General features: G+C 36.3%; 2 long non-coding RNA genes across 10 annotated transcripts; both read left to right on the top strand.

Annotated features, from left to right (window-relative positions):
- Window positions 1-998: 998 nt before the first annotated feature.
- Window positions 999-3,271, top strand: LOC113336148. Its single transcript, XR_003353635.1, has 3 exons — window positions 999-1,342; window positions 1,526-1,730; window positions 2,493-3,271. It is a non-coding gene; the product is annotated as an uncharacterized LOC113336148 (long non-coding RNA).
- Window positions 3,272-4,008: 737 nt separating this feature from the next.
- LOC113314830 lies at window positions 4,009-7,673 on the top strand. 9 transcript variants are annotated; one of them, XR_003342611.1, is made up of 8 exons: window positions 4,009-4,215; window positions 4,685-4,857; window positions 5,061-5,262; window positions 5,365-6,276; window positions 6,541-6,700; window positions 6,818-7,025; window positions 7,102-7,176; window positions 7,344-7,673. It is a non-coding gene; the product is annotated as an uncharacterized LOC113314830 (long non-coding RNA). The 9 variants fall into 9 exon arrangements; XR_003342612.1 differs by having other exon boundaries at window positions 5,365-5,574; window positions 5,737-6,276; window positions 6,818-7,673; XR_003342609.1 differs by having other exon boundaries at window positions 5,365-5,574; window positions 5,697-6,276; window positions 6,818-7,673.

The following is a 7,673-nucleotide window of genomic DNA, read 5'->3' as shown; positions in this document are numbered from 1 at the left end:
CTGTCAACTTGGATTGCAAGTTGGACCTTAGAGCAATCGCTTTAAAAGCTCGTAATGCTGCGTATAATCCAAAGCGTTTTGCTGCCGTGATTATGAGAATAAGGGAGCCCAAAACAACTGCGTTGATATTTGCTTTTGGAAAGATGGTATGCACCTGCATCTGCATCCATCAGCATACCTCCTTCATCGTCAGCCAGCATACACCCATCATCTCCATTACCAGTTGTATAACCTCCAGTTCGCAGTTACACCATCTCACCTGCATAATCCATCCACCTGCATACCATCTACATCCTACCACCAACAACAACCGAGGTTTATATCACCAGATCATAACCATTCATCACCACTATTAACTTCGTTTGCTGCTGAAAAGTTTGTTTGAATGTCTCTGCTAGTGGCAAGGGAACTTGTCAGAGTATTTTGTTAGATTATCAATATTTTAGATCTGGTACTAAAAGCATTCTTAAAAACCAGTTCTAAACAAATTTCAATACCTTTCAACAACAATACCAAAACAAATCATTACCATTACCAATTATATCTGTTAACCAAGACAGATCAATACTACCAATTGAAGAGGTATTTCGACTATCTCACACAACCATTTGAAGAGGTATTTTGACTATCTCACACTATGAATTTGAAGAGAAACACCACTTTTCTCATACAAAAGGACTATCTTCATTACGGTTCCAGTACATTAGAAGCAAGTTGCACCTTCGCCAGCTCCAGTACAACTTGAGGGGAAGTGTTAAGCATACAGTTGAGAGTCTTCCTTAAGACTCTCAACGGAGTTAGTCAAGAGACCGAGTAATCAGTTCCAGTCTTTAGAATCAAATCAAACTCCTACGTAATCTGAGGAGTGGTTATCTTTGGGTTTTGAATAAGTTTGAGTTGTAACAAATTATGTAATCTCTTTTGAGTATAAATACAACCCAAAGTCTCCACAGAAGTTTTGTGGAAGTCATTCCTCCAAATATCTGTTCCAAGTAAGAGGAAGAAGAAGAGAAGAGGGTTTATTAAGTGGTGATATTCATACTTGGTATGGGAGGAATCGGAAAAACAAACCTTATGTGTTCATCTGGACTTCTAATGAACAGGCAATCGACAGCAGTTATGATGCTTCTCCAATTTCAAAATGATTAAGCGTTTTAGAAAGACATTGTGACTCAACTGTGGATGGCGTGAAAATATAATCCTAACAGGGAATCACTAACGGTATCTCAATGTGTTGGAGTTGATTGTGGTAGCGGTATCGAAACTCAGTTTCTTGCCTTTGGTATTTGCGAACACCCCAATTCATTCATCTAAGGTGAAATTGGGTCTTTGGAAAATGAAGGTATTTCTGCATCTCTTATGCTCAAAGTAGAGTGTCATGTCATCTGATTTATCGTTTTCTCTTCTTGTATCCAGACTTATGAAACGAATTAGAATACCTTGACCTTCATAGCTTTAACTTATGCATGTTTAAATTAAGAATGTCAATGATAATCATATTTGGTTCAATTTTTTTTCTTAATAGTATAAAGGGGATCACTTGATTGCTGAAAGCCATGGCTAGACAACCCGTGAGAGAACACCAACCTGTAGTGGGTGTTGAGATTGCAGGTGAAAAAAGCATGAATTGATTCTGACCCTGAGATTGAGGTCTATGTAGTGGGAGAAACGATGCGTTTATACAGAGACATGCCGCAAGAAAATACTGAAGAGTTGCTCAGATGTCTAGGGTAATGAAACCCTTCTCGTGTAACCTTTCGTGTTTGTTCCTTTCTGTTTTTCATGAAATCTTGAGTCCAATATTTTCTGATATATTGGAATTCACTGAATGTAACCTTCAGAATTCAGTCCTACTAGCCACATTTTGATTTTTGATGGATCTGCTAATTCTGTTAGTGTTATGCAATTGTCACACTTGAAGCACATAGACCATGGAATTAGTTGAGCATGTTTCTATTGATTTTGTCTTGTACGTGGAGCTTCCGGTCTTTCAATACGTATGGCATCTTTGTACTAGAATTTCGAATGAGATGACTTTCTTTTCAGGACCATTTTGAAGCTTATTTGTCGATAGCATGTTATTGGAGTTTTACCTCTCTTGAAAACATTACTGTATGTCCAGTCTTTTGTCATTTATTGAAATCTATGGAAGGAAGAGTTGTAATCTTCAGAATTTTGTCACAAATGGAGATATTTTGATCAGAGCTGGTATTTTTCTGCAACATACTGATTGCCTTTAGTTTGATGATTTTTTGGGTTTGTTATGCTGTTAGTTGATTCGGGGGCATGTTGATGACACTGCAATACCAAACAGCAAGATTCATACTTTAAGCAGTAAGCCTGTGCACATACTAGCCTTGGCCGCTAAACATGTTATTCCAGCTATTTAGCATTGTCACTTTGCTAAGACTCAATATTTAGTTATAAGGTTGTTTTATCTCTCATTTTATCTTTGCAAATGATCTTTACTAATCCACGATTGTTTTTTGTAGATTCTAACTATGGGTCCAAGGAACAGGCTTCCTACAAAAGGTGCAGTTGAGTTGTTATCTGATTTATCCATTTCTTTTCCTGCATCCAGACTTTTGGAACGAATTCAAGTGCATTGACCTGTCAAATGCGAAAAAAGAGTATTACTACGTTGAGGAATCTTAGACACCTAGTTAGTTAGAGAACAAGAGTTTTGTAACACTACTAGCAGTGAGGATTCATATTGTCTGTGCTAGGAACAACCCCATGTAAATGGTATTGTTGTAGAAATGCGAGGTAATATAGACAACTAAGTTGCCTTTATTTATTAAGGGTTATTGTGGGCAACTCAAGCGGTTCTGTGACCGCTCTTAAACCCAATTGATGATTTACTAATCATGTGACAGAAAAGTACAAGCCAAAATGTAAATTTTAAGTAGAGCAATTATCTATAAGTAAATATTTGCCAATAGTGAATGAGTTCAGAGGGAAGGGCTGATGCTCCACTGTAAGAAGAGCTTGATTTTGCAGAGCAATTGGTGTCCTCCTTTCTGATTAGAGACAAGAAGAATATTCACAGTTAGCACTTTCCTTAAAACGATTTATGGTACAACACCTTAAACGATATGGTGGATCAGATTTCTTTATGCTTGGCTGCTAATCCATGGAAATGGATGGCTTAGTTGTAATCATTCTGATTCTGATCATTAAGATGCTTTTCCTCTAGGTTTATATTTTCATATGTACTAATTAAACGGATTAATATTTATCTTCATTAATTTTCTTTTATGTAATGTGTAATCTCAAGTAACATGAGTTCTTCAATTGCTCTTTTCATACATGTAATGTTGTAGTACATATCTTCTTGCTATTTGCCGTTATGGAACTGAGTTGCAGTTACCCCTGTCAACTTAAAACTCCAGTAGTCGGAGTATTTTAACATGGCTTTGTACTTGCTACTGTTACATGTATACTTTTTGAGCTTGGGAAAGAAAAATGATACTGGGATATAATATTCTTTGTACTACTACTACTAGATCACTGAGAGAATTCCAAGCAGATTCTGGTAGGGGTTCTGAACCAGTTGATGCGTTTTTTCTTGCAGCTTTGCAATAGTAGCAAAACGTGACACAATTGAACTCTGTTCCAGGTTTTTATTTGCTAAGTGATTGTAAAATTAGGTTCATGTTGTGAAACAATTACAGTGATATATTGGCTTGCTAAATGTGGTCTTGCCAATGTACAAAACCAACTACAGTGATATATTGGCTTGCTGGTCCTTGTCAGTCAATTTAACTGCATTATGAAATTTCTGTTGCCAAATGAGCTAAACGTTTGTATTTCCCTATGAAGATGTGAATATGGCCGTTAATTGACACTCTTTTACTTGAGTTATCCATTTTTACTAGTTCAAAGTCATTAGCTGCCCTTATCCATAGGGTTTATGGTAAATATAACACAACAGCGTGCCCTAAAACTCTAACCCTACCTATAAAAGAGAAAAGCTTGTGTGTGTGAGAGAGAAAGAGTTATGAACCAAATCCGGAGAATCTGATGTGACTAGTAAAACAAGATGAAGAAGCATAAAGATTTGAAAGTTGTTGGTAAAGACTCAAACTTGGAAAATCATTATGAGTGGATTCGGAAAATGTTCAAATTTTTGTGGAGATCATTGGTGAAATTTGTGGTAATTTGAATACTTTTTTTCAATCTGATCTTACAAACGGCATCGCACCGAGAGACATGGTATACTTTAAATCTTTAACTTGTTCTGTATCTTTGTTTTATCATTTCATTTTGTAACTTAGGATTTTCTATTCTGTTGGCTTATTTTGTGTGTTAATTTCCAAGTAATTAGTTATCTGTTCTGAACCATGGGCACAATTGATGTTTTGATTCATGTGTAGCTTTAAAATTTTCTATTTTTGTCGTTGTTTATTACTCCCTCGTATATTAAAAGCCATAATTTTTGGCTTATTGCGTTAAAAATACCCTACTTTTGGCTTATGTGTTAACAAAACCCAACTTCTTTGCCTTATTGTGTTGCTTTGTGTTGATTGCTACAAGTCTGTGAATGGTCCTCGTTGATTATTTTGTACTGAGATGTCGATTTGTGTTGATTGCTACAACTCTGTGAATCTGTGAACTGTCCTATTTGATTATTTTGTAATGAGAATGTGACGTTGATTCTAATTCTGCATTTTCATTAGTACAGAGGCGCCTCTCTATGGAGTTTAGAAGGTGTTTGAAGAACCGAAATGGTTTATGTATTTATTTGGGTAATCAGTATATGAGCGGACTAGGACAATGGAAGTATCAGAAAAGGTGGTGTTGGTCTGTATCTCTGTTAATGCCTCAATTAAACAAAGTGGCACCGACCGATACATGGTATACTCTAAATCCTTAATTTTTCAATATGTTTGTTTATAATTGTAACACTGTATATGTTTACATTCATGTTCTATTTCAGAATTGATTAATAGATGTTTAAGTTCATCGTTATGTAACTTCAGGATTTTCTATTCTGCTGGATCTCTTGTGTGAATGGCCAAGTAACTAATTCAACTGTTTTGAACCATGTTTACCTTCAGGGAACTCATTAAAAATCTCGTTGAACAGAACCATGACAAGATTCCATTGACAGATGAAGATAAGGAAGAAGTAAGTTGTTGTGATTGGAAACACTTCCAAGATTGGAAGGAGAGAAAGAACCAAGGGGACCAATTACAAAGCGGAAATGGAAGAACAACTTTCATGCTGGAGGGAGTACATTACAGACGACAGGCAGTCAAGGTATCACAGCTGAACCTTCTTATGATATTAAAGAAGTGAACATAATCTTAATGGAACCAAAGAAGCAACTTGATGCTGAAGCTGGAAAACCTTTGCTTGCAGATGAGGGGCCATCCTCAATAGCTCTGTCAAAAGGGTAACAAGTAAACAAAATTTTGCTGACTTGAATTCCAGTCTAGCTCAATTTTATACTAGTTCATCCGCGATTGAATTTTTGATACTAAAGTGCCTATTTCTATGACTCTCTATTCTTCCTTCTGCCTTTGGAACTAACGCATCTGGGTTCCTCTTATGCTTGGTTTCTAACCCATGGTAATGAATTGCTGATTGTAATCTTTCTGATCATCTAAATTCTAAAACGTCTTTTTCTCTAGTAATATGTAGTTTGTAATTGCAAGTAACATGAGTTTTTGGATTTTTTTTCATGCATGTAGTGATTTTCTCTGTAGTTCTGGGTGTTTGGTTTTCTTTCAGAAATCTTAATCAGGACAATAGTGAAGATAACCTGTTAACAATTCCCTAATGTAATATGGCTTTATACTGCTGAAGTACTGTTACCAGATATGCTGAAGAATTAATCCCCACTCTTATTCCTTTTCGGACAATGCCATTGAGACTTACATCAACCACATGCTAACATTTTTTTTGTTATTCAAAACTCAATTCTCAAATTCATTTTCAGTCATACTTTTCAAAACTCAGCCACTCCTCTATATAGGAAGCTGCCCTTATCCACTGGGCACATGTCAACTATAAAACCATAGTGAACCCTAAAGGCCTAACCCTAGGTATAAAAAGGAAAAGTTTGAGAGAAAGAGAGAGAGACAGAGTTAAGGATGGATATAGAAGTTGCTGCTAAAGACTCGGAAGAACTGAATGAAATTGAAGAATTCATGTATTGATCTTGATAATTGGTATAAGCGGACTCGGAAAATAGATGAAGATCGTTGTCAACATAGCTGGTGTGCATCTTTTTTTAAGCCTCTATGGGTACCAAACCCTCAGAGAGAAAGGGTATACTCTAAATCTTTAACTTGTTCTGTAATTTCCTAATTTTTGTAGCACCATCATGTTCTATTTCCGAATCCATGATGTTTAATCTCATCACTTTGTAACTTCGATTTTCTATTCTGTAGCCGTTTGTGTGAATGGCCAAGTAATTAGTCATCTGTTTTGAACCATGTTTACTGGGGTATCTTTGGAGTATAATTTTGGGTATGAAAATGCATTTTCTGATCAAAGTCATGGTCTCTTTGGTGATCTTACTGATTCTAGCAGCAATCAGGCTTTTCGGATTCCTTATGCAAACTGTTTTCTACTTCCGTTTGAAACACCGAAAGAATGAAGGTCTCACAGCTGAACAATTGATACTTCATTTTGAGATGGAGCAACAGAGTGACGTGCCATCCACCGAACCAAGACTCGAATCAGCATAGAGGTTAGAGGAATGGGCTTGGTTGGTTTCCCTTTACATTACATTGATAAGTTTGCTGAGTTTTTGTTGCTATTGGCCTATTGCTATCGTTTGTTGATTTATGTTTTATTTGCTTTTCAGGTTCTATTTCTTGTATTTGATGGTCTGACGGACACATGTCGGGATCTGGTGGATCGATATCTTGCCAACCGAAAACAATTCCAGGGTGAAGACGCATAATCCATCAATGTTGTTGTCAGCCTGATAGGCTTTGCAAACTATCAAGGAAGGTCATGATATACCAGTTGAAAGATTTCGTAACTGGAGATACAAGTCACTTGCAACATTGGTAATTATTTTTGTTTCTTTGATTTTAATTGAATGTTATAAGTAATGTTATTTAACTTTTGCCTTATATTCCCCAGAAGTCTTCTGTTTCGTAAGGGCAATGAGAGGTGAACCCACTGATCCTTAGGTGGTGTTTGAATTGACACATAATTGTAAGTAGTCATGAGTAGCATTTTATTGGTCTGATTGGAAATTGTCTAGTATATGGAGCTTTTTCATACTAGGTTTTGAACGAAATTGTCTTCAAGTATGAAGCCTTTGTGTTGGCCGCTATACATGTTATACTAGTTATTCACTTTGCTATGATTCAATATTGTAGTTGTAGATTCCAACTCATGTCTCCAAGCAAAAGGCTTGTTACTAAACTGGCAGCTGAAGATGTTAACTGTTCGGTTCGATTTTGGATGACAATTCTAATTAAGTTGTGGACGACACAATGATTCTTTGTCATGTCCAAGAAACTAGCAAATCGGTAATTCAGACTAGAAATCTAGAATTGTGGGATGACACATTATAGGTACTTAACTTTCACATGGTTTAATTTAGCATGTCACCAGTTGTTCAACTCAATTATCCCATTAATAAGTTGAGACATCTTGTAAGCGATGCGATGTCCTTTTCTCTAGTAATATGCAGTATTTGATCTCAA

The sequence above is a fragment of the Papaver somniferum genome, chromosome 1 (assembly GCF_003573695.1).
Source record: "Papaver somniferum cultivar HN1 chromosome 1, ASM357369v1, whole genome shotgun sequence".
Lineage (NCBI taxonomy): Eukaryota > Viridiplantae > Streptophyta > Magnoliopsida > Ranunculales > Papaveraceae > Papaver > Papaver somniferum.
The sequence above is the reverse complement of the archived record's forward strand: the minus strand, read 5'-3'. Positions and strand labels throughout refer to the sequence as shown.